Source organism: Adiantum capillus-veneris, chromosome 30 (genome assembly GCF_014529385.1).
Source record: "Adiantum capillus-veneris isolate H3 chromosome 30, ASM1452938v2, whole genome shotgun sequence".
Lineage (NCBI taxonomy): Eukaryota > Viridiplantae > Streptophyta > Polypodiopsida > Polypodiales > Pteridaceae > Adiantum > Adiantum capillus-veneris.
The window spans coordinates 25924984-25951888 of NC_140960.1; the positions used below are offsets into that span (position 1 = coordinate 25924984).

The window sequence follows — 26905 nt, forward strand, 5'->3', positions numbered from 1 at the left end:
TACACGTAGGATGTCTTCAACTTAAATTTAGCCTTCTGTGCAAGCAATAACATCATGGGAGCCAAGACCATGGTGCAATAAGCCCATATACCAATTTTCAACCCATTTGGACATCAATTGCTATCTATGATGGACATTCTACCCAAATGATGACCTAAAGCCTAAATCAGCCCAAAAAGCCACTTTTTGATATCCAAATTCAAATCCAAGCATATAGCCATGTTCCATGAGCCTTACACTACCTACATGTCAAGTATGAACCAATTCTGATGAAAAAGACATCCTACGCGTAGGATGTCTGGATGAGAATTTTTGGCCAAATCTGCACTATGAGCACATGCACACCTTCACAAGTTCCCTTTTAGCTTTATTTTCAATTTTCAAGTCATTTGGATAAGTAAAACTCAGTTTCGCAGCTAATATGGAAAAAACGCTAATTTCGGACTACTGAGTGCAACAGGATCTATGGCAGCCTCGAGGTCACCGGCAAAGAAAAAAAGAATGACTATCAAGGATTATTTGGATGAAGTAGAACCCTTTGTTATTCCGGAAGGGACACTCAAGCCCACCAGCACTTGGATACAAGAAGACCTTTTAGAGTCAAACGACTTGAAGATCTACCAGGGAGTGTTCAAGGATACTGAAGGCAATGTGATAGAACTACCAATGTTGCCAAGAGAGCTCAATGAATTTGCAAGAAGCAAAATGGACGGCTACTTGGAGAAAATTGACCTCCACAACTACTTCGAAGCAATACCGACAGGAGTGGACATCAAAAGAGTATGGGAGTTTGTAACAAGAATCAAGGAAGATGGAGTGGCCAAGGTCACAGATTTACAAGGCAGACCAAATACAAAAATCATAATCACGGAGCGGGTGGTAGCCCATGCACTAGACCTCTCCAATGAGGGAGACAGTGTGACAAAAAGAAGGGACGAAGTCAAAGTGTACAAGGAAAAAAGGAAAACTACATGTTTGAAGACATTGCCAACCCAAAAGTGGCAATTATGAGCCAGATGTATAACCAATACTTCCACATGTGCACTAAGAGGCCACAGAAATACAGGATGCCCCCAGGTGCAATTGCCACAACGTTTACATGGGCAATGACAAAAGGCACCCCAAAGATCATCAACTACGCGGCTTACATACATGACAGCTTGGTAAAGATGGGCAACAAAAAGCCAGCTTACATAGTGCTAGGAGAGCTGATAACCAAGGTGGTTTATGGGGCACTACACACCAAAGGAAGGTGGCCTGACCCACCATCTCAGAATGATTGGCTAAGGGTGAAAGAAGACAAGGAAGTTGAGCCGCAACGGGCACCAAGGGTGGCCACGAGGTTGAAAAGATGGCTAGAGCCAGTCGAAGAGGAGCAACCTGAGCAAAATAAAGGAGAGAAAGAGTTTGCTCAAGTGCCAGTCAAAGAAACTAGGTCACAGAAAGCGGCAAGACTCGAGAGGCAGATGGAGAGTTTCCGAGCAGAAAGAGCCCTCAAGGCGATCTAAACGAACTCTGGAAGCCATCTCTCGAGTCTATGTCTGAATCATCTAGAAGAGTGCAAAGGGACCGCTTTGAAGACTATATCAAGAATTTTGAGATGCTTGATGCAGCAGCAGAAAACATTCCCCATGTCCCTTTCACAGAGAAGGAAGTGGAGCAGATAAGGTAGACATTGTTAGATGAACAGGAAAACCAAGAAAGAGAGCGGAAAACAAAAGCAGACAGGGATTTAAAGGATGAACCGACAACTTTACAAGAGAGTCCTAAACCTAGGCCACAGCCATCTCCACCGCACTCACCATCTCCCAGCAGACCTCCAAAAGAAGATCATGCAGCTGAAGACAAGCATGAAGAAAGACAAGAAGAGGAGCCAGAGCAAAGGCAAGAACCCGATACAAAAGAAGAGGCCAGGCCGAAGTCTGAGAAAAAAAGATTAAGCGAGGCCTGTCAGACATTTTTGGACCTGCTAGCTGCAGGCTGTACAAAGGAAGAAGCCTCCACAGACGCATTCGACTTGGCGAGAACAGGGCACGAAGAACAGATGCAAGGCATCCGGCTAGTGGAACTTAAAGAGATGGCTACAGACACTGTGGAGCTGCACCCGCCCTCAAATGACTGGGATGTGGTGATGACAAAGCTAGCCGGATTGCGAGCCCCATCTATGGCTTCAGAGAAAGATATGATAACCCTCAAAGCCACTGAAGAAAAGGCTAAAATGGAAAGAGATTCTCTGAGAGCACAAAGACAAAAGCAAGAAGAGAGAGAAGCTGACCTCCAAGCCAGCTTGGCAACGGCTCTACGAAACTGCCGAGCACTGGAAGAAGCCAATGAATCAAAAGCAAAAAGAATACACAAAGCTGAAGAAGAGTGTCTACAGCTCAGCAAGTCATTGCAAGATGCTGAAAAAGAACAGGATAACTTGACACTATAGCTGGCTGAAGAAACAAAAGAAGTCGAGAACTTGAGGAATGCCAAGGAGAGAACAGAGTTGGATCAGGAAGCAAGCATGGATGAAATCCTTGAGCTCAAGGATCAATTAAAAGTCAAAGATCAAACCATACAGAGGCTGTGAGTATCACCTGCTAGAGTCAGAGCTACTAGCTCAACTCAAATAGTTCTCGAGAGTCAGATATATGAAGAACAAATGCAAGAACTTCAGAAGAAACTGACTCTCGAGAAAAAGCAGAGGCTAATGATAGCAAAAGGGTCTATTGTAATGCAAACAAGAATGGAGGAAAGCCAGAAAGCCCTACAAGAAGAAATAGAGAGCATGAAGACGAAGCTCGAGGAGGTGGAACGAATAAACGCTGAGCTTAATGACCTTCTCGTGAATATAGGCGAACAAGCAGAAGCAGAAAGGCAAACACTCCTCAGGCAAATTGAGGAGTTAAAAGGCCAGTAAGGAGGAGAGGCGGAAAGCTCAGGGCCAGCCGCAAACGAAGGAATCGACATAGAAAATGTGGCAGAGCCTGTGGACACAACCATGCAAGAGGAAAGCATAGCAGGAACCTCTCAAGAGCCACAGAGTCTAACACAAGAAGAATAAGAAAATCTGCGCAAAGCAATAGAGGCAGAGATAAGAGAGAGCACCAAATAAACCTTGGAATGGGAGAAGAGAGTGTTCAAATCTATGTCCATTCAGAAAATCGACGCCAGCAATATCAGGCGTGAGTGGCTGCAACCCTCTCTCCCATATCCATTACTGAAATATGAAGCAACAACAATAAATAAACGAATCAGAGAAGAGCCAACGGAGCCTCTCTACAATGCAGACACCTCGAGGCCAGAAGGAGTGAAACTAATTGTGGATTCTCAGCTGAAGTGGAGGAAGGCTTGGCTTACGAAGTATCCACAATACCTGATCCATTTGGTAGAGGCCCCTAAACATATCAGAGACAATCTCAGCTTTTGTCCTCTACCAAGGGTTAGGACGTAGAAAGCTCAAGAAGTTTTGCAAAGAAGCCAACCCACTTGGTTGAATTACCCAAAGCTGCCAGGTGTGAAGGTAGATAATGGCTTGGTAAATCTTGTCATCTCTACATCGATGATTCCCATGAAAACCATCACACAGTTAGTATACGATCATAAAATGAGGTGAAGTATTTTATGACAAATTGCAACGAGATCAATAGCAACAAATTACAAGAACTAATGCCTAAAATATCCAATCTAAATATGGCAAGGTCGAGGTGGCTACAGGGTAGTCCCTAGTGAGAACGAAGGTCGGAAATATCTGTGTCTCAGTCCGAGTCTATTGCCCGCATCAAATCATCTACATACCACTATGAAGCGAACATAAAAGCGGAGAAAGCGCAAGCGAAGATGAGCACTAAATATGGCTGAGTGCCAAAGAAGGTCAAGCCGTGTCTTCCCGACCTCTTATGATGAAGAACAACATAGCCAATCAAGAAATGTGCTAAAGATGTCTCTTAGGACAGGCGGTTGTCTTGCTATCCTTCACAGCGTTACGAACTAGAGAAAATAGCAGGCAGCATTGTCTCGCACACACACGAGCAAGTTGTGCTAAATCAGGGGATACACACTCTAAAAAAAACATCATATTTTATTTTAATGTTATTCTATCATGAACATAGTAGACAGATTTTGTAAAAGTGCTTCTGCAGTCCTGTCTACGTCTCCATGCCGTTCACCATCTCCTAGTTTCTGCGCTTTTCTTTCCAACAACATGCGCGGTACCATGCACACTATTGCAGGCAGCCTACGGGATGGAAGGTGACCATTTCGGTCGTTGCACACACACACCTGGTCGCTCATAAGGGTTGTCTGCTCAGACTGCAGCAGCTACCCAGATCGAAGTTGTACGAGCTGCAGAGGTTAGAAGACGTAGCGCTAATTATAGCATAGGCTTATGGCCGTCGTAGATAGCGCTTTGTTGCTTTGCTGTCCAGCACTTTAATTAGCGTCCCCTATATTTAACAGAGAATTTTCGCTGGCACTAAATAACTAGCAGAGCCTTGGTAGCGAACTGATCGATGACCAGGCAGCGATAACTCTGCATGTGAAAGTTGAGGAGTCCAGGAGCTACGCAAGCTCCCAACCCACTTTCCAGGGACGTAACTAGCTAAAAAAAAATCATTGCCATGCGTACAGATGAGCGCTATTTATATTAATTGCCCTTAAATTTAGCACAACTGGCTGGTGTATTTACATCATATTGCTCTCTCTTGTCCACAACTGCGCGATTGTCTGCCTCTAATTCTGGCATCACTCAAGAGCTAATAGGAGATATTGCTAAACTAGGCGCTCAGTTCTGCTTTGGCCGCCATCTTTTGCCAACTCTCATCACAGTACTTGTTGAGAGAAGGAGAGAACACAGAAGTAGAACCCCAAAGTGTGTAGAATACACACATGAGATGATGTATATATAGAGGGGACCTGGGTGCCATATATAGAGAAGCCATATATTGAGTAGCTTCACATATAAGTTCAACACCCCCGCTCAAATAAGGGTCCCTAACTGTGGATGAAAAAACCCTTGGGGGATCAAGGGAAAAACCCACAGCTCTATATACACCCACCGTTATATTATAAAAATCATTAAATATACAAATGTTTACGAGGAGCTACATCACTCCTTTTACGATGAATGTTTTATGAGGAGTTACATTACTCCTATCCTATCAAATACAATAATGAATACAAAGGTTCAATAAAGAGGTATAAAAGCTATCGATTAGCTTGTAATCAAAAGTGTCTCCGTGAATCTGCTGTGTAGCTTGTCATCAATATCGCATCACCAAACATGTCTTCATGTTGTCATCAATATGGCATCACCAAACATATCTTCATAAATCTTTTATTGTCACTAAGTTTGTCTTCATAAAATCAATTCTTTGATCAATCCTACATAGATCATAGACTCCAAAAAAAAACATGTCATGAAAATTATTAGCATCGTTAATGAAATAATTACATTCACAATGCCATAAGAGATGGTTTGCGACGCCACTCTTTTGACGACATATATACGCACGACAACATATGGTACATAAAGTATAAACGTAAAAGTACAAAATGTGTGATTACGTGATACAAATGATATGTGTATATACTACATAAAACAACATTTATCAATGTAGTGATCAATGAATACCATCAAAGTATTAACAAAATATCATCATTATATCAATAAAAATGAATAAATGACCATGGTATCAACGAAAAGCATCATGATATCACCGAGAATAATCATTGTATCAACGAAACAACATTATGGCATCACCGAGAATAACCATGGTATCAACGAAACATCATCATGGCATCACCGAGAATAACCATGGTATCAACGAAACAACATCATGGTATCACCGAGAATAGCCATGGTATCAACAAAACATCATCATGGTATCAACAAAAATCACCATGGAATCAACGAAACAACATCATGGCATCACCGAGAATAACCATGGTATCAACGAAACATCATCATGGCATCACCGAGAATAACCATGGTATCAATGAAATATTATCATGGCACCACCGAGAATAACCATGGTATCAATGACATATCATCATGGTATCAACGAAAATCACCATGACCAAAGTATTAACAAAACATCATCATGGTACCATCAAAATCACTATGGTATCAATGAGAAATTATCAATAAAACGACGTAAACTATATCTCTAAAAGAATAATTATACGAGAATCAATGAACGAGTATATCATATAACAAAAGATCATGTACCAACAGTAGCTCGATAGAATTTGGACGATCATCAACGGCTCGACTGAATCGGAACGATGTGTAACTGGCTTCTGCAGCAAAGTTACGTCAGTAACAAATATATGATTGATGAAGAAAAATATAATTGAGAAGTTTTCAATTATGAGAAAAATCAAAAGCAAAAAGTAAAATTTTGATTTTCAAACATATTCGCAGTCCGAGACGATAACCCAAAATCGGTGCAGAATTTAGAGAAACTTCCTTCTGCAAAGTTATAGACCACATCGATTCCAGTCTCCCATAGCGGGTAGTTTCTTCTGCAAAGTTGTAGAACACATCGATTCCGGTCTCTCACGCGGGTAGTTTCTGCAAAATCGTTTTCAATAAGCAGAAAAATAAAAAACAAAAAACGGAAATTGCTTTTTATGTATGTACGCAGTCCGCGAACGATAACTCCAAATCGGTGCAGAATTTGAAAAAACTTCCTTCTGCAAAGTTGTAGAACATATCCATTCCGATGTCCCACGCGGGTAGATTCTGCAAAATCGTTTTCAGTTAGCAAAAAAATCAAAAACAAAAAGCAAAAGTTGCTTTTCAGGTATGTACGCAGTCCGCGAACGATAACTCAAAATCGGTGCAGAATTTAAAAACACTTTCTTCTGCAAAGTTGTAGACCACATTGATTCCGGTCTTTTCGCGGGCAGTTTCTGCAAAATCGTTTCCAATTAGCAGAAAAATCAAAAACAAAAAGCGGAAGTTGCTTTTTAGGTATGTACGCAATCCGCGAACGATAACTCAAAATCGGTGCAGAATTTGAAAAAAACTTCCTTCTGCAAAGTTGTAGACCACATCCATTCCGGTCTCCTACGCGGGTAGTTTCTGCAAAATCGTTTTCAATTAGCAAAAAAATCAAAAACAAAAAGCGGAAGTTGCTTTTCAGGTATGTACGCAGTCCGCGAACAATAACTCAAAATCGGTGCAGAATTTGAAAACACTTCTTTCTGCAATGTTGTAGACCACATCGATTCCGGTCTCTTGCGTGGGTAGTTTCTGCAAAATCGATTTTGATCAGGAGAAAAATCGAAAACAAAACGCGGAAGCTGTTTTTCAGGTATGTACGCAGTCCGCGAACGATAACTCAAAATCGGTGCAGAATTTGAAAACACTTCCTTCTGCAAAGTTGTAGACCACATCGATTCCGGTCTATTGCGCGGGTAGTTTCTGCAAAATCGTTTCCAATTAGCAGAAAAATCAAAAACAAAACGCGGAAGCTGTTTTTCAGGTATGTACGCAGTCCGCGAACGATAACTCAAAATCGGTGCAGAATTTGAAGAAACTTCCTTCTGCAAAGTTGTAGACCACATCGTTTCTGCAAGATCGATTTTGATTAGGAGAAAAATTGAAAACAAAAACGTACTCCTCTGATACCATGTTGAGAGAAGGAGAGAACACAGAAGTAGAACCCCAAAGTGTGTAGAATACACACATGAGATAATGTATATATAGAGGGGACCTGGGCGCCATATATAGAGAAGCCATATATTGAGTAACTTCACATATAAGCTCAACAGTACTACGCGCGAGTGGCGGTTGTGTTGTGTTGATTGGGGCCGCCACTCTTAATTAAACGTAGCCAACATGAGACGCTACTGCAATGCTTCCTATCTCGAATCCTACTAACTGCATAATTCTCTAAAATTCCTGACCCTTTGCAGCGTTAACTGATAACATGCTACGCTACAAATTATAGACGTAATAAATGACTGTTTACGTCCACCAAGCAACCTCTAAAAGTTCCTAGACAGAGATATACATTCGTTAACTGATAACATGCTACGCTACAAATTACAGACCTAATAAATGACTGTTTACGTCCACCAAGCAACCTCTAAAAGTTCCTAGACAGAGATATACACAAATACGAGAGCATGCCGATAAACATACTGCTTACAAAATACACAATGTTACATGCTCATGAGTTTTAAAGTACTAAGAAACAAAGAAACTGTAATGAAACAAGTAAATAATATGACTTATCGTTGATTCGTTGATTCTGTGTTGTGGAGGATTGATGTTGCTCTGATACCATGTTGAACCGAAGGGAGAGAGCATGTAGACAAGAGGAGAGAGAGATGACACCAACATGTACAAGCCCCAAAGTGTGTCTATTGATCACACGAGATGTGTTTATATAGAGGGGACCAGGCTGCTATATATAGAGATACTATATATAGCTCAACAGGATTGCCTAGGGAATGAAACATTTTCCCACACAAGGCTTGCCAAAAACATTTTTCCTAGTTGAGGAAAATAAGGCCACACTAGCTTAAAACTCTCCGCGTTTTTAGGTCAAAATTTGTAGCATCCTCCGATATTTACACCGAAACTCATGAAATTTTATTGGCTTTCTTCAAGGCAAAATCAAAATCTAACCAGGAATTTGTAGTTTCACTAAATCCTGGTCTTTTGCGAACATTGAGCCCCATCGTTCAACTATTTTTCTTGGCAAAGAGTTGCGGGGGTCATCAGGCGTGAATCGCCCCCTTCTAGATTTTAATGCGATACAATGGTATGCAAGGATCAATGCTAGGTGTAATCATGCTTTGGCATCCCCCATGAGCGACTATATGGACAATTGAACTCAAGGAATTGCTTTTGCAATGGTTAATTTGAGAACCTCCATTTGTTGCCCTGCCTCCGCATTGATTCAATTGTTGAACTCAATTGGCTCATTGAGTGTGAAAGGAGAGGTGATAAGCTGCTTGCCTATTGACAGGATGGCCCAGGAGGGCGTCCACAATCAAAGACAGCGTGTGTTACATAGAGAAGGAGAGAGATTCAGATACAAAGAGAGAGAGAGATATACGCAGAGATAGGCGGGTAGTCGGGCTTGTTTCATTCCATGATTGTGGTTACAGTTATAGGGGTGTGTGCGTGGATATGAAAAGGTATTGGTGTCTCTTGGTTTCTCGAGACATGACAGCTGTGATATTTTATTTTATTCCAACATCCCCCCTCAGCTGAATGCCGAGAGAATATTTTATTGTGCATGAGAAGTGCCTAGATGAGCTGGAAAGTGCTTTCTGTTTTTGTAATTGCTTTGCAATCAGTGCATGAAGGAGACAACAAATTTTGGGTTTGTATCTCGGATTTGGTGTTATTCGAGATCAATCAAGAAGTTGTTGAAGGTGAAAATTTGATGGTGAGGTTTCATCTTCCATCGTGGCTTCAGATGCATCAAGCACTCGTGAGAAAGCTACGAGTGTCGTGGATGAAGATCTACATTTATTCCCCCCTTTCGTACACGACATGAGCCAATGAAAATGATCAGTTGTGCTAGCCGCATACACCATCATTGAATGGATCTTCATGCTTGCGGGATTGAATCTTAACAGGGCAACATGATGTTGAGCAATGATTGTGATAGCCATCGCAACAATATTTTCACTTGGGGACAACATGAAACGCATGAGCAACATCCATGTTGTAAGGGTGAGGCACCCTTCTAATGATTTCCATCAAGGTTGGATCAGTTTCACCATCATCTGCAGGTTTTGCATCATCAACTTGTGTTTGGTACATGTAGGAGGAAGCAACTGCTATCTCTTCATCTCCGTCAGAGCAGGTTCATTTATCATAGGGTGATCCCCAAACAAAGTGCTGTCTTTGAGCTGTTCAGAGGTGGTCGTCTGCAGGTCAAAGTTTGTGTGTTCCTCTTCAAGAGAAGCCAGGAAGTTGATGATAACCTCGTCTTCTTCATCTGCATGGTGGCCACAGTATTCACAAGGCAAGGGGGCGAGCATGGAAGGGCTGGGTGCTGCAAGAGTAATTTCCGCAGCAAGGATGTCATTCTTGGCTGGGTCATTCCGGGTGGGTACTTCATCACCATCGACTGCATGTGAGACAGGTATTGCAGCAGTGTTTTCATCTGCTTCTTGGACAAGTACATCAGCATTTTCATCCGCAGTAGGGGTAGGGACTTCATCTTTCTTTTTATATTCTGCATCAGCTGTAGGTGCATTGTCCGACAAGAGCTCAGCTTCACAGCATGAATTAGCTATTGCTTGCGGCTGCACGCGCGTCTGCATGAAGTTGAGAAATAGTAGGTCCATCTGCACAGGGATGTAGTGAAGCAAGGAATGTGTTGATGATGGAATATTCATCGTCATCATCATGGGTTCCATGGTATACAAAATGAATAGCTGCAGCATCATGACCATCAGAAAATTGGGGCCTCGTCATCTGCACGATATCCAGTGCATGGACGACATTTGTGTCTTCACCAGGGTTGACGTCGATGCCGGTTGTTGCAGGGTTGGTGTCCCTTGTAATTTCCACAATGGCTTTATAGTTAGAGGCTGCACACGCGGCATATGTGAAATTGGCCGCAGCAAGTGTTGTGGTAGTATTGTCGTCAACAAATGCTCGTTTTGCCTATTCAGTAGTATCGCAAGCAGCAAGTGCAGAATTCACAGGAGTGGCAGCAGATTGGGTTGCAGCAGCATTAACGACATTCTTGGAAACATCTGGCTTGGTGGCATCTGCAACAAGGTGCCCTTGGTGATGGATCTTGCATGACGTGCCATGTTCAAGTATGGTTAGCCAGCACGACAAAAGATCAGGTCTGCAGGAGCATGGCCATTGACAATAGCAGGCGCAAATTGGGTTGTGTGCATTACGACAGGCAGCTAGGTAGGGACGTTCTTGAGCTCGACATCAGCCTCAAGGGATGCAGTGGGTTGTACAGGCAGGCTGATGGCGATGGGAAAAGGTTGAGACACTTGCATATTGGTGCGCATGCCCAGGGTATCCAGGCCGTCCCGACGATTGATACCATATTGACAGGATGGCCCAGGAGGGCATCCATTATCAGAGACAGTGTGGTAATGCATTAGAGAAAGAGAGATTAAATTACTGTGTGTGTGTGTTACACAGAGAAGGAGAGAGATTCAGATACAAAGAGAGAGAGAGAGATATACATAGAGATAGGCGGGTAGTCGGGCTTGTTTCATTCCATGATTGTGGTTACAGTTATAGGGGTGCATGCGTGGATATGAAAAGGTATTGCTGTCTCTTGGTTTCTCGAGACCTGACAGCTATGATATTTTATTTTATTCCAACATTGCCGAGGTGCCTTAGATATAATGTAACTTTGCAAGCTTGTTTCCGATGTTGTCCTCATTGGCTGATGGTTTCATGAGATCATGCTTCCTGTCCTCATTCGCTGATGGTTTCAAGATTTGGAGTCCAAGGCTTTGCTTTTATCATCACCGTCAGCTTCGGCATAAGCTGTGTGTATACCTGCGGGCTTTGCAGCTCTAATGTGATCTCTTCGTCTTCCTGATCTGCACTATTAATGTGTGTACAACCTTCATCTGCCTTCGCCATCACCTTCACTGTCGTGGATGTCAAGCTGGATGTCATGATAATTAACTCCTGTTGAATATCTTCATGGGGATCTACCCTCGCTGCACCAAAGCGACCCCAGGACATGCGCACCCGCTTGGCGCGAGAGCACCTCAGTAGACGCAGTGCCAGTGGAGACTTGACTAAATCATTAATGTCTTCATGACGCATAATTGAGCTGCTAAGGAGAGTTAGAGATAGCGTCATGATTGTGCAGAGGACGGGAAATGGTGAGATGCTCCTGGGGAGTGAGGCGCGTGTGGAGGCAGGGCATGGGGAAGAGCACATACACGTGGGCAGCGCTAGCCACAGCATCCGTGTCGACGCCCAGCCCAGAGGCGCACTCATGCAGGCGCAGTGTAGCTGGATTACCTACGGCCGTGTGGAAGGGAAAGGAGGAGCCGGGATAATGGGCGACGAAATGGCCGGACGAAAACTCGAGCAAAAGCTCGCCCACCTTCATGCAGTCCGCCGACGGCACCGACGAGGCCCCATTATTATATTCTGCCGGAGAGGCCGGCACCTCCACCTCCACCACCCTACGCCCACCAGCCACATCCACCACTGTTATGTAGTTATGCTGTTGATTCGATATTGTACTGCAGGATGATTTTCCCACCTTAGCATTGTTTTGTCTCTTTCCATTCCAGAAGGAGCTTTGGACGTGTTTCTAGATAGCAAGTTAGAGTACACGCTCAATAATTCCTAGTTACAAGTAGGAGTTTTCACATTTAATCTAGCAAGTAAGCTAGAAATTTTCTAATTCATCTAGAAAATCACAAACTTCTATATAGTAACTTGCTCTTAGACGTTCTGATCTAGTAAGTTCATCTAGTAAATCATAAACTCCTATATAGAAGCCTGTTCTTGGACGTCTTTATTTAGTAAGTTCATCTAGTAAGTCATGAACTGCTACATAGTAGCTAGCACTTTGGGATCCTCATCTGGTAGTTTAGAAACTCCTACATAGCAAAGGGTGTTTCATTTGATACTTTTTCACTTACTATGGATCAAGTAATTGACTCTTATTGTAGTAAGTTTGTCTACCCCTAATTTCATTTTAGTAAAAATTCATTAAGCATAGTTAAACAGCTAATTATTGACAAATATCATGGTCACTCGCTCGATCATCAACTAAGTTTCTTAATTGATATATTAGTTTTCCAATATAAATTAAAAAACAAAATAAAGTCTCACAGTTATAGACAAATCTATAAAAGGGAAGGGATCAAAACATTTTCTATCTCACACACTCTATCATTGATTTGAAGTACCACCACTGCACACACTGTCCTTAGAGAGGAAAAGATATTACAAGATGATGGAAATTATTGTAATTGTTTTGAGTTGTATCCAAATGCATTGAGTTGCATCATATTAGAATATATAGATCCTTTTAGACTAACCTATTAGGCTTTACTACACACAATTATAGCTACTTAGGGTTTATTGTACGAAAACCAATTGAAATAGATCTAATGCCACTTAGTAAATTGACTCCTCTAAACTCAATTTTTCTTGGTCAAACTCATTTCAATAGAATGAAACTCGATTTCACTCTTATGGTCCACTCATTTTCAATGACAGTCACAAATGAGTGAAATCATACATACATCTGATGAAAACATCAAGGTTATGCACCCATGTTTTATCAATTGTTACTTGAACTTGTTACACTTTAATGCACTAATTTAACTCGTTTACGATTAAAGTTCTCTATGTCGGACGTGTTTGACATTCAATCAACATGAAATTTAATTCAATTTATCTCAATCCCACTCATTTGATGCCTCTAGACCTAGTTGTAATGTACTCAATTTGGGTTTAGGATAACTTTACTTGAAATGCTATTGATTGGAAGCATTTGGGTCTAGCATTTGACTTAATTGCTTTAAAATGCAGACAATTGAGGCCTCATGAACAATGCTATGGTTCAAATTCTCTTTAAATTGAATTCAAGTTATCTAATTGCATTCAATTTTTTTGGTTTTCATTTTGTTGGACTCATTTGCACTTAATCATTTGAACTAAAGGGACATGTTAATAGTGCATCTTGGTTTTCAATTAAAAAATAATAAGGTTACATGCTTACCATCAATCATGCATGCTTTCTCTTACTCTTTTAAGTTCTCCATTGGTATTTTTTGGCAAAAGATATAGTCTTCTTTGAACATATTAATACGTGGATTGAAAAATACCCCATATGCACATACCTTTCATAAAACATTAAAATACAATCAAAATTAACCAAGTAAGTCACAACTAGTTTATTGAGCAACATGCCATGCCCATGATTGATACCGTGTGTTTTTGTAATGTACTATGCCTTGCAGATGCCCAAGAAAGTAGTGGGAAGCTCTCGCCCCTATATGGTTGGGCTAGTCTCTCATAAAGAGTGATAGTGCTTGTCTTGTTAGCTCAATTGCTATTGGTTTTGTGATTTCGAATTCTATTGTATGTAGTCACCTTATTATGTTATATTTTGAAGGGATTTTTAGGTGGTCATGTTGGATGAAGGTCCATGTGGGATATCATCATGTCTTCGCAATTCTTGTTGCGCTGCCTTATAGTACCGTACATGCTAACGGCTCATTGAAGATCTTAATAACAAGCGTGAGAATGCTAACAAAGGAAAGGGAATACTTGTTTTCGAAGGTGGATGTGGGATTTGGGTGGAGGTGCCAGGTGGAAAAGGTCCATCACTACCTTCACAAGGCAAAGGTGAAGGCTCAAAGAAGAAGAAGTGGAAGAGAAATGATGATGACGATGAGGACAATGATGCAAGAGAAGTGGAAATGAAGCAAGTCTTCAAGACGGCTAAGCTTAGTAAATTTGATGGAATATGAAAGAGAAGAGAAGATTTGTATACCTTGATTGAAGAAGTCAAAGACTTATTAGCCTTACGATAGTTTTGCAAAGAAGCAAAGAAAACGATAGCAATCTTGAAACTTTATAACATTGAAAAGCTATGATGGAAACTGTACATGTAGACTTGTACTAATGAAAGTGTAGAAATGTTGGGCATAGACTGAGAAGAGGTGATGCTCTTCTCACTACAATGTGGAAAAGAAGATGAAAAAAGAGTTCTAATCGTAGAAGAGTACAAAGAGAGATTATTGCGTCTACGTAAATAAACTCGAGAGATGACGGGTGATCGATTAAAGATGAAGTTTTTTTAGGGCTTGCAAGAAGTGTTGAAGTTTCAAGTGAAGGGTGTAGGCTTTGTTGATTTTAACTAGAGTAGCAGGATGTTTCAAAGGAACCATTGTTCTAATAATGCGATAGAAGATCCTTGAAACCCACCTGGTCAGTCTTTTCCAAATCGTAAAGGTCACAATGCACAATAGCAACGAGGACACTTCCCTAATGGGTGAAATGGAAATGCAACCAAACAAAGAAATCTTATGTGTGCTCGCACTAAGGCCCACAATTCCATGAAAGAGGGAAAAGAATTGGAGTATGCTTTCGATGCAGAGAGCAAGGCCATCAAAGCTTCAAATTCTTGAACAAAGTGATTGATGAGATACTACGGACCAAGATCACTGAAGTGGAGACTATTCGTGATGCTGATGATAGAGGTAAGTCATTTGACCCTCCTTTGTGGTGCTTTACCAACCAAGTCCACAATTAAAGCTCTAGAGTTAGATAAGTCATTTGTTGAAAATATGTATAAACTATATGACTGGACCAAAAATATTTTGAGTGATCGTGATCCCAAGTTCAACAGTCATTTTTGGACGGTTGTGTTCAAATGATTGGGCACATACCTTAACATCAGTATTGTAGATCATCTTCAAATGGATGGTCAAACTGAACATGGTAATCAAGTTCTAGAGGATATGCTAAGAGCTTAAATTAGCAAAAAACAATCAAATTGGAAAGATTATCTCCCTATTATTGAGTTAGCTTATAATAGTGCAAAGCATCTCACCCCTATCCTCTCAAAAAACACCTTCAAAAATGCACTTCTCACTAGCAGACCACCGCCTACTCTTTTTCCACTGCTTACACACTCCACAAGTCCACCACACAACGCGCACCTACTGCCACGGTGATCGGTCTTCACCCTTACACACACAGACAGCCACTCAATCTCACTCTCTTACACAAAACACCTTCAGTCCGGGGGAGACACACATCCACACTGCCAGCACCAAGGGGAAACACAAGAGCAGGAGAAAGAGAAGGGGGGCAAGAGAAATGACAACAAAACAGGGCAACAATGGTGTGATTATGCTTCCAAAGGCATGTACAAAGCTTGCAATGCCATCACAATGGCCATTTTCAAGAGAAAATACAAAGGGATTCGACAGGCACACTCCTCTGCTAAAAATGACTTTTATAGTGGGGGGTCTTCAACTTTGGAAACTGCACTCTCATTGGCCCATTTGGCATCCCAATTTAGCATCTTCTAGAAGGAGGGAGCCGCCTGAATTTATCTGCTCTCTTTTGCTCTCCTTGGCTTGTGCTGGAGGGGGGGTGCACTAGCGATGTTGCTAGTGCCCCTTGGCATCCTTTTTATTTTTTCCTTTATTTCTTACCCTTTGCAAGGCTTACCTTGCACTTCTCTTTTGACTTTCCCTTCGACCATCTTTGTCCGGCTCCTAATAGTCTTCTCTCTCTCTCTCTCTCTCTCTCTCTCTCTCTCTCTCTCTCTCTCTCTCTCTCTCTCTCTCTCTCTCTCTCTCTCTCTCTCTCTCTCTCTCTCTCTCTCTCTCCCTCTCCAAAAACCTCTCCTTGCATTCGACCCGGTTCACTGGCTACTTTGGCCGGCCACTCTCCCTCTTTCTTTTACTTTCCACATGAACTACCCCTTACCTCACCACTAGTGATATTGTTAGTGTGTGTGTGTGTGTGTGTGTGTGTGGGTGCGGGGGGGGGGCTTTAAGAGGTGCCCTTCAGAGGGTGCGTGTGGGGTAAACCCATGATACGTGGAGGCACCACGCAGCTTAGGTCTAAGGCCTTTGAAATTGCATCCAAAAAAACCACTTTGAAGGTTCAAATTTCCTCCTCCTTTGAAGGTTTGCTATACCTTGCTCTGAGATTGGATTCTCAAGCCACTGAGTTCGGCCAGAACTTCATCATGCTGACTCACACCCCCTTCAACCTTGTTACGTTTAGACTCCTATGAGTTCTCAAACCGAGGCCGCAAAAGAACACAAACATCATCTGATGTCGCACCGTCTACAAATTCATGTTGACTTCTTGTAGTTGTACCTTGTTCATTAGGAATTTGATTGACAAGCGGTCGACTTCTATGGACTTTATAGATCATGTACCACATTCTCAAACTTGCTCGAGGCCTAAAAAATTCCAAATGGCACGATTTCCAACATCTTCGACTTGGCCCATAATTGGCCCCCTATAAAACTTCAACTGATCATAACTTGCTATCCAGCGCTCTGATTGGAAATCCTAAAAAATAGACATGCTTCATAATTTGAGCACTACACATCTATCCGTTGACATCTGCCTAGGCCATCTGTCCCCAATTCCCCTACCTGTTGAGGTTCTGCTAAACCTTCTAACTTTGCAATGCAATATCTTGAGCACCGGGCCTCCTGGACCGGCTTCTAGAGCACATCTAACACTACATTTTAGAGCACTAGCTTGGCACTTCGAGAACCTTCATATGCTATCCCATCGAGACTATCCTTGAGCTTTTTGGCCTAGAAATCCACTTTAAACATACATTCCCACTACCCTTTGGCTGCCCAGGGACTCCATACCTGCTCTAGCCTTCTGCATTACACTTGCCTATAGCCTTTGCCTAGCATATATCACTTTCTAGCTCATACCAACTTTGGCTGCACCAACGTGTGCGAGACCATGGGTGGAGGTTGACTGGTAGCCGAGTCACACGGGGCAATCATAACTAAGAGTGCCTTTGAGAAGTGGGGTTTTCATGTTATCAATCCAATCCCTAAGCCAACTAGAAGTAAGAAATACATTGTGGTAGCCATTTACTACCTTACTAGGTGGGTCAAGGCTAAGGAAGTTAAGGAGGTAAATGCACATGTTATGGCTGAGTTTACTTTTGATAGCATTTGTTGCCATTTTGGATTGCCATGAATGCTCACTTTTTATAGAGATAAGGGGTTTAGAAGAAACTTAATGCGTGCATTGGTTGAGAATTTGAAGTAGAACATTCAACATCAGTTTTCTTCACCCTATCACCTCCAATGTAATGGTCTAGTGGAGAGTGCCAACGGACAGATCATCAAGATGTTGACAAAATATGTGTAAAAGATTGAGTCTCTTTTTCAGCATTATGAGTGAAACAAATAGCCTCATATAATGCCGAAGATTTAAGCATAGTCATTTTAGTTTGGATACCTTTTTGAACTTCATCTTTGTATTTTTGTTAAAGCATGTTGTCAAACTTCTTCAAGCATTCATATGTTCCACAAAAATTTGCCAAAATCTTTTAGTATACTGAGCAGATGAGTGTCACATGGAATCCAAAAAATTACTCCAAGCTCAATGAGCCTTGAAATGAAACTGTCAAAGTAAAAATGACTCCTTCTTGCGAGCTTTCAAGTCATTCCAAGTGTGTGGACGATCAATGATTTTTTACATAGTCCATAGCCACTATGTCTTTCCGAGAGCATGAGAGCCCTTGTAAAGAGTAAGAGAGAGGATGCACATGCATCCAATGGCTAGGCCTAATCAAGCCATAAAGCTATAATCACCACAATAATGACCAATACTATGTATTGTATACCCAAAAAGGGGAAACACTCATTGGCAATCCACAAGGGCTATCACAAGTATGCAAAGGGAAGGGAGGAGAGCAGCCCCTGATGGATGACACCGGTGGTGCAGAGAAGCCATGTCACTAACTGACACATTCTTGTGGGACGTGGGATCAACGCCTCACGATTTCCAGATGATCATTATCGTTGGATTTTTTGAACCGAAGGGAGAGAGCGCATGTAGACAAGAGGAGAGAGATATGACACCAACATGTACAAGCCCCAAAGTGTGTATATTGATCACACGACATGTGTTTATATAGAGGGGACCAGGGTGCTATATATAGAGATACTATGTATAGCTCAACACCCCCACTCAAATGAAGGTCCCTAACTGTGGATGAAAAAACCCTTGGGGGCTCAAGGGAAAAACCCACAGCTCTATATATACCCACCGTTTTATTGAAATGTTTTCAAGATATATTTACAATGTTCAAAGGAGCTACATCACTCCTGTTTTACAATGTCCCCTTTCAAGGATCTTTAACAACTCTATATATACAATTGAATTGATGCTAATTCTTCAATATCTATGAACATCTTCAATATGTTTGAGCCGCTTCAATCTCTCTGAGCTCATGTACACACTGCTTGACGTGCCTTTCATCCTGTAAACAATATCAACTCAAGAAACATATCGAGACGTGAAGGTTAGAAATAAATACATCACATTATCCTTAGAGACGGTTCGCGACGCCGCTCTAGAGACGACATAGAAACAAACATAATGCCGATGCAATCACATGTATAGATGATATAGAAACAAATGTAACATCAATGTAATCACATGTGCACAAATATATACAAAGCCAGCATGTGATAAACACATTGGGGTCCCCAGGATCTCAACCAATAGCTATCATCATCATGGCTTTACGTACCATGGCATCACGGTGTTCACCATGGCATTAAGACGCTTATAAAAAATTTGAAATAACAATCATCATGGCTTTACGTACCATGGCATCAGAGACGCTTTCAACAAATAAAAACTATGAAATACCAATCATCATGGCTTTACGTACCATGGCATCACGGTATTCACCATGGCATAAGAGACACTTATAAAAACATTGAAATAGGAATAGTCATCATGGATTCACGTACCATGTCACTGGGAGATGCTTTCAAAAAAACATTGAAATAGCAATAATCATCATGGAATTACGTACCATGGCATCATGAAATTCTTTATGGCACTAGAGACGCACAAAAAACTTTGAAATAGGAATAATCATCATGGTATTACGTATCATGGCATCAAAAATGTTTTCTTCAAATCAAATAACAATTATAAAATAGTAATCACCGTCATGACTTTACGTACCATGGCATCAGAGATGCTAGTTTTGTGCAAAATCTGCAAAACCTCAAGAAAATGTCTAGTCATAGATAATGGCTTGGTAAATCTTGTCATCTCTACATCGATGATTCCCATGAAAACCATCATACAGTTAGTATACGATCATATAAAACGATCATAAAATGACGTGAAGTATTTTATGACAAATTGCAACGAGATCAATAGCAACAAATTACAAGAACTAATGCCTAAAATATCCAATCTAAATATGGCAAGGTCGAGGTGGCTACAGGGTAGTCCCTAGTGAGAACGAAGGTCGGAAATATCGGTATCTCAGTCCGAGTCTATTGCCCGCATCAAATCATCTACATACCACTATGAAGCGAACATAAAAGCGGAGAAAGCGCAAGCGAAGATGAGCACTAAATATGGCTGAGTGCCAAAGAAGGTCAAGCCGTGTCTTCCCGACCTCTTATGATGAAGAACAGCATAGCCAATCAAGAAATGTGCTAAAGATGGCTCTTAGGACAAGCGGTTGTCTTGCTATCCTTCACAGCGTTACGAACTAGAGAAAATAGCAGGCAGCATTGTCTCGCACACACACGAGCAAGTTGTGCTAAATCAAGGGATACACACTCTAAAAAAAACATCATATTTTATTTTAATGTTATTCTATCATGAACATAGTAGACAGATTTTGTAAAAGTGCTTCTGCAGTCCCGTCTACGTCTCCATGCCGTTCACCATCTCCTAGTTTCTGCGCTTTTCTTTCCGACAACATGCGCGGTACCATGCACACTATTGCAGGCAGCCTACGGGATGGAAGGTGACCATTTCGGTCGTTGTACACACACACCTGGTCGCTCATAAGGGTTGTCTGCTCAGACTGCAGCACCTACCCAGATCGAAGTTGTACGAGCTGCAGAGGTTAGAAGACGTAGCGCTAATTATAGCATAGGCTTTTGGCCACCGTAGATAGCGCTTTGTTGCTTTGCTGTCCAACACTTTAATTAGCGCCCCCTATATTTAACAGAGAATTTTCGCTGGCACTAAATAACTAGCAGAGCCTTGGTAGCGAACTGATCGATGACCAGGCAGCGATAACTCTGCATGTGAAAGTTGAGGAGTCCAGGAGCTACGCAAGCTCCCAACCCACTTTCCAGGGACGTAACTAGCTAAAAAAAAATCATTGCCATCCGTACAGATGAGCGCTATTTATATTACTTGCCCTTAAATTTAGCACAACTGGCTGGTGTATTTACATCATATTGCTCTCTCTTGTCCACAACTGCGCGATTGTCTGCCTCTAATTCTGGCATCACTCAAGAGCTAATAGGAGATATTTCTAAACTAGGCGCTCAGTTCTGCTTTGGCCGCCATCTTTTGCCAACTCTCATCACAGTACTACGCGCGAGTGGCAGTTGTGTTGTGTTGATTGGGGCCGTCACTCTTAATTAAACGTAGCCAACATGAGGCGCTACTGCAATGCTTCCTGTCTCGAATCCTACTAACTGCATGTTTCTCTAAAATTCCTGACCCTCTGCAACGTTAACTGATAACATGCTACGCTACAAATTACAGACCTAATAAATGACTGTTTACGTCCACCAAGCAACCTCTAAAAGTTCCTAGACAGAGATATACATTCGTTAACTGATACCATGCTATGCTACAAATTACAGACCTAATAAATGACTGTTTACGTCCACCAAGCAACCTCTAAAAGTTCCTAGACATAGAGATACACAAATACGAGAGCATGCCGATAAACATACTGCTTACAAAATACACAACGTTACATGCTCATGAGTTTTAAAGTACTAAGAAACAAAGAAACTGTAATGAAACAAGTAAATAATATGACTTATCGTTGATTCGTTGATTCTGTGTTGTGGAGGATTGATGTTGCTCTGATACCATGTTGAACCGAAGGGAGAGAGCATGTAGACAAGAGGAGAGAGAGATGACACCAACATGTACAAGCCCCAAAGTGTGTCTATTGATCACACGAGATGTGTTTACATAGAGGGGACTAGGGTGCTATATATAGAGATACTATATATAGCTCAACAGGATTGCCTAGGGAATGAAACATTTTCCCACACAAGGCTTGCCAAAAACATTTTTCCTAGTTGAGGAAAATAAGGCCACACTAGCTTAAAACTCTCCGCGTTTTTAGGTCAAAATTTGTAGCATCCTCCGATATTTACACCGAAACTCATGAAATTTTATTGGCTTTCTTCAAGGCAAAATCAAAATCTAACCAGGAATTTGTAGTTTCACTAAATCCTGGTCTTTTGCGAACATTGAGCCCCATCGTTCAACTATTTTTCTTGGGAAAGAGTTGCGGGGGTTATGAGGCGTGAATCGCCCCCTTCTAGATTTTAATGCGATACAATGGTATGCAAGGATCAATGCTAGGTGTAATCATGCTTTGGCATCCCCCATGAGCGACTATATGGACAATTGAACTCAAGGAATTGCTTTTGCAATGGTTAATTTGAGAACCTCCATTTGTTGCCCTGCCTCCGCATTGATTCAATTGTTGAACTCAATTGGCTCATTGAGTGTGAAAGGAGAGGTGATAAGCTGCTTGCCTATTGACAGGATGGCCCAGGAGGGCGTCCACAATCAAAGACAGCGTGGTAAGGCATTAGAGAAAGAGAGATTACATTACTGTGTGTGTGTGTTACATAGAGAAGGAGAGAGATTCTAATACAAAGAGAGAGAGAGATATACGTAGAGATAGGCGGGTAGTCGGGCTTGTTTCATTCCATGATTGTGGTTACAGTTATAGGGGTGTGTGCATGGATATGAAAAGGTATTGGTGTCTCTTGGTTTCTCGAGACATGACAGCTGTGATATTTTATTTTATTCCAACATCCCCCCTCAGCTGAATGCCGAGAGAATATTTTATTGTGCATGAGAAGTGCCTAGATGAGCTGGAAAGTGCTTTCTGTTTTTGTAATTGCTTTGCAATCAGTGCATGAAGGAGAAAACAAATTTTGGGTTTGTATCTCGGATTTGGTGTTATCCGAGATCAATCAAGAAGTTGTTGAAGGTGAAAATTTGATGGTGAGGTTTCATCTTCCATCGTGGCTTCAGATGCATCAAGCACTCATGAGAAAGCTACGAGTGTCGTGGATGAAGATCTACATTTATTCCCCCCTTTCGTACACGACATGAGCCAATGAAAATGATCAGTTGTGCTAGCCGCATACACCATCATTGAATGGATCTTCATGCTTGCGGGATTGAATCTTAACAGGGCAACATGATGTTGAGCAATGATTGTGATAGCCATCGCAACAATATTTTCACTTGGGGACAACATGAAATGCATGAGCAACATCCATGTTGTAAGGGTGAGGCACCCTTCTAGTGATTTCCATGAAGGTTGGATCAGTTTCACCATCATCTGCAGGTTTTGCATCATCAACTTGTGTTTGGTACATGTAGGAGGAAGCAACTGCTATCTCTTCATCTCCGTCAGAGCAGGTTCATTTATCATAGGGTGATCCCCAAACAAAGTGCTGTCTTTGAGGTGTTCAGAGGTGGTCGTCTGCAGGTCAAAGTTTGTGTGTTCCTCTTCAAGAGAAGCCAGGAAGTTGATGATAACCTCGTCGTCTTCATCTGCATGGTGGCCACAGTATTCACAAGGCAAGGTGGCGAGCATGGAAGGGCTGGGTGCTGCAAGAGTAATTTCCGCAGCAAGGATGTCATTCTTGGCTGGGTCATTCCGGGTGGGTACTTCATCACCATCGACTGGATGTGAGACAGGTATTGCAGCAGCGTTTTCATCTGCTTCTTGGACAGGTACATCAGCATTTTCATCCGCAGTAGGGGTAGGGACTTCATCTTTCTTTTTATATTCTGCATCAGCTACAGGTGCATTGTCCGAGAAGAGCTCAGCTTCACAGCATGAATTAGCTATTGCTTGAGGCTGCACGAGCGTCTGCATGAAGTTGGGCAATAGTAGGTCCATCTGCACAGGCCTGTAGTGAAGCAAGGAATGTGTTGATGATGGAATATTCATCGTCATCATCATGGGTTCCATGGTATACAAAATGAATAGCTGCAGCATCATGACCATCAGAAAATTGGGGCTTCGTCATCTGCACGATATCCAGTGCAGGGACGACATTTGTGTCTTCACCAGGGTTGACGTCGATGCCGGTTGTTGCAGGGTTGGTGTCCCTTGTGATTTCCACAATGGCTTTATAGTTGGAGGCTGCACAGGCGGCATATGTGAAATTGGCCGCAGCAAGTGTTGTGGTAGTATTGTCGTCAACAAATGCTCGTTTTGCCTATTCAGTAGTATCGCAAGCAGCAAGTGAAGAATTCACAGGAGTGGCAGCAGATTGGGTTGCAGCAGCATTAACGACATTCTTGGAAACATCTGGCTTGGTGGCATCTGCAACAAGGTGCCCTTGGTGATGGATCTTGCATGACGTGCCATGTTCAAGTATCGTTAGCCAGCACGACAAAAGATCAGGCTCTGCAGGAGCATGGCCATTGACAGTAGCAGGCGCAAATTGGGTCGTGTGCATTACGACAGGCAGCTAGGTAGGGACGTTCTTGAGTTCGACATCAGCCTCAAGGGCTGTAGTGGGTTGTACAGGCAGGCTGATGGCGATGGGAAAAGGTGGAGACACTTGCATATTGGTGCGCATGCCCAGGGTATCCAGGCCGTCCCGACGATTGATACCATATTGACAGGATGGCCAAGGAGGGCGTCCACTATCAGAGACAGCGTGGTAATGCATTAGAAAAAGAGAGATTACATTATGATTGTGGTTACAGTTATAGGGGTGCATGCGTGGATATGAAAAGGTATTGGTGTCTCTTGGTTTCTCGAGACATGACAGCTGTGATATTTTATTTTATTCCAACATTGCCGAGGTGCCTTAGATATAATGTAACTTTGCAAGCTTGTATCCGATGTTGTCCTCATTGGCTGATGGTTTCATGAGATCATGCTTCCTGTCCTCATTCGCTGCTGGTTTCAAGATTTGGAGTCCAAGGCTTTTCTTTTATCATCACCGTCAGCTTCGGCATAAGCTGTGTGTATACCTGCGGGCTTTGCAGCTCTAATGTGATCTCTTCGTCTTCCTGATCTGCACTATTAATGTGTGTACAACCTTCATCTGCCTTCGCCATCACCTTCACTGTCGTGGATGTCAAGCTGGATGTCGTGATAATTAACTCCTGTTGAATATCTTCATGGGGATCTACCCTCGCTGCACCAAAGCGACCCCAGGACATGCGCACCCGCTTGGCGCGAGAGCACCTCAGTAGACGCAGTGCCAGTGGAGACTTGACTAAATCATTAATGTCTTCATGACGCATAATTAAGCTGCTAAGGAGAGTTAGAGATAGCGTCATGATTGTGCAGAGGACGGGAAATGGTGAGATGCTCCTGGGGAGTGAGGCGCGTGTGGAGGCAGGGCATGGGGAAGAGCACATACACGTGGGCAGCGCCAGCCACGGCATCCGTGTTGGCGCCCAGCCTAGAGGCGCACTCGTGCAGGCGGAGTGTAGCTGGATAACCTACATCCGTGTGGAAGGGAAAGGAGGAGCCGGGATAATGGGCGACGAAATGGCCGGACGAAAACTAGAGCAAAAGCTCGCCCACCTTCATGCAGTCCGCCGACGGCACCGACGAGGCCCCAATATTATATTCTGCCGGAGAGGCCGGCACCTCCACCTCCACCACCCTACGCCCACCAGCCACATCCACCACTGTTATGTAGTTATGCTGTTGATTCGATATTGTACTGCAGGATGATTTTCCCACTCTTTCCATTGCAGAAGGAGCTTTGGACGTGTTTCTAGATAGCATGTTAGAGTACACGCTCAATAATTCCTAGTTACAAGTAGGAGTTTTCACATTTAATCTAGCAAGTAAGCTATAAATTTTCTAATTCATCTAGAAAATCACAAACTTCTATATAGTAACTTGCTCTTAGACGTTCTGATCTAGTAAGTTCATCTAGTAAATCATAAACTCCTATATAGAAGCCTGTTCTTGGACGTCTTTATCTAGTAAGTTCATCTAGTAAGTCATGAACTCCTACATAGTAGCTAGCTCTTTGGCATCCTCATCTGGTAGTTTAGAAACTCCTACATAGCAAAGGGTGTTTCATTTGGTACTTTTTCACTTACTATGGATCAAGTAATTGATTCTTATTGTAGTAAGTTTGTCTACCCCTAATTTCATTTTAGTAAAAATTCATTAAGCATAGTTAAACAACTAATTATTGACAAATATCATGGTCACTCGCTCGATCATCAACTAAGTTTCTTAATTGATATATTATTTCTCCAATATAAATTAAAAAACAAAATAAAGTCTCACAGTTATAGACAAATCTACAAAAGGGAAGGGATCAAAACATTTTATATCTCACACACTCTATCACTGATTTGAAGTACCACCACTGCACACACTGTCCTTAGAGAGGAAAAGATATTACAAGATGATGGAGATTATTGTAATTGTTTTGAACAATTTCTGTTATATTCCTCCAAATAATATCAATGATACAATCCTAAACACAAAGTAGATCACAATCTATAGGAATAAAACATCCAATTCAAATGTAAATTGGATACCCTAGAAGTACAGTCCACGTTGTGTTGATTATTCAAAAGTCTCATTAACTTCTCAAAATATGTCCATAAGCTTGGATGACAAGCATCAAGTTATAACTTTATTAAATCAAAATACTTACATCTTCCATATTATGTTGGAATACAATGTCAAAATATTAACGTGGAGGTGTATTTAAAACCTAGATTTCTTCAAAGTTTTCAACAAGCTTAGTTGATCTTCTTTTGTGGTACAAAGTAGAACAATCGGGTAAGAGTTTTGAATGAGTCAAAGCTCTCAAACATGGTTGTTGAGAGAATGTATGTTTATCTAGAAATAGATATCACCATTTACTTGAGTAAATGGTAACCATTTGGTAAAAGTTTCTAATGAGTCAAAGCTCTCAAACCATAGTTGTCAAGACTAACTTTGTTTATCTAGAAATAGATATAAGTGTTACCATTTACTTGAGTACATTTAATGTAAGTAAAGTTCATCCAGATAAGTGAGAAATTTTAATAGAAATGCTTAATATAAAATTAGTGGAAGTATATTAAATTAAAACATCTCCATCATTTATATACCTATGACCCCCAATGCACCATATATAGCTTCATAGACCTTGATTAATTCTAGTTGTATCCAAATGCATTGAG

General features: G+C 41.8%; 4 pseudogenes; all 4 read right to left on the minus strand.

Moving 5' to 3' along the window:
- Window positions 1–9350: 9350 nt before the first annotated feature.
- Window positions 9351–10435, minus strand: LOC147417692 (uncharacterized; annotated as a pseudogene).
- Window positions 10436–11410: 975 nt separating this feature from the next.
- Window positions 11411–16825, minus strand: LOC147417693 (uncharacterized; annotated as a pseudogene).
- Window positions 16826–22687: 5862 nt separating this feature from the next.
- LOC147417694 (uncharacterized) lies at window positions 22688–24207 on the minus strand (annotated as a pseudogene).
- A 439-nt stretch (window positions 24208–24646) lies between these two features.
- On the minus strand, window positions 24647–25463 carry LOC147417695 (uncharacterized; annotated as a pseudogene).
- Window positions 25464–26905: the final 1442 nt, after the last annotated feature.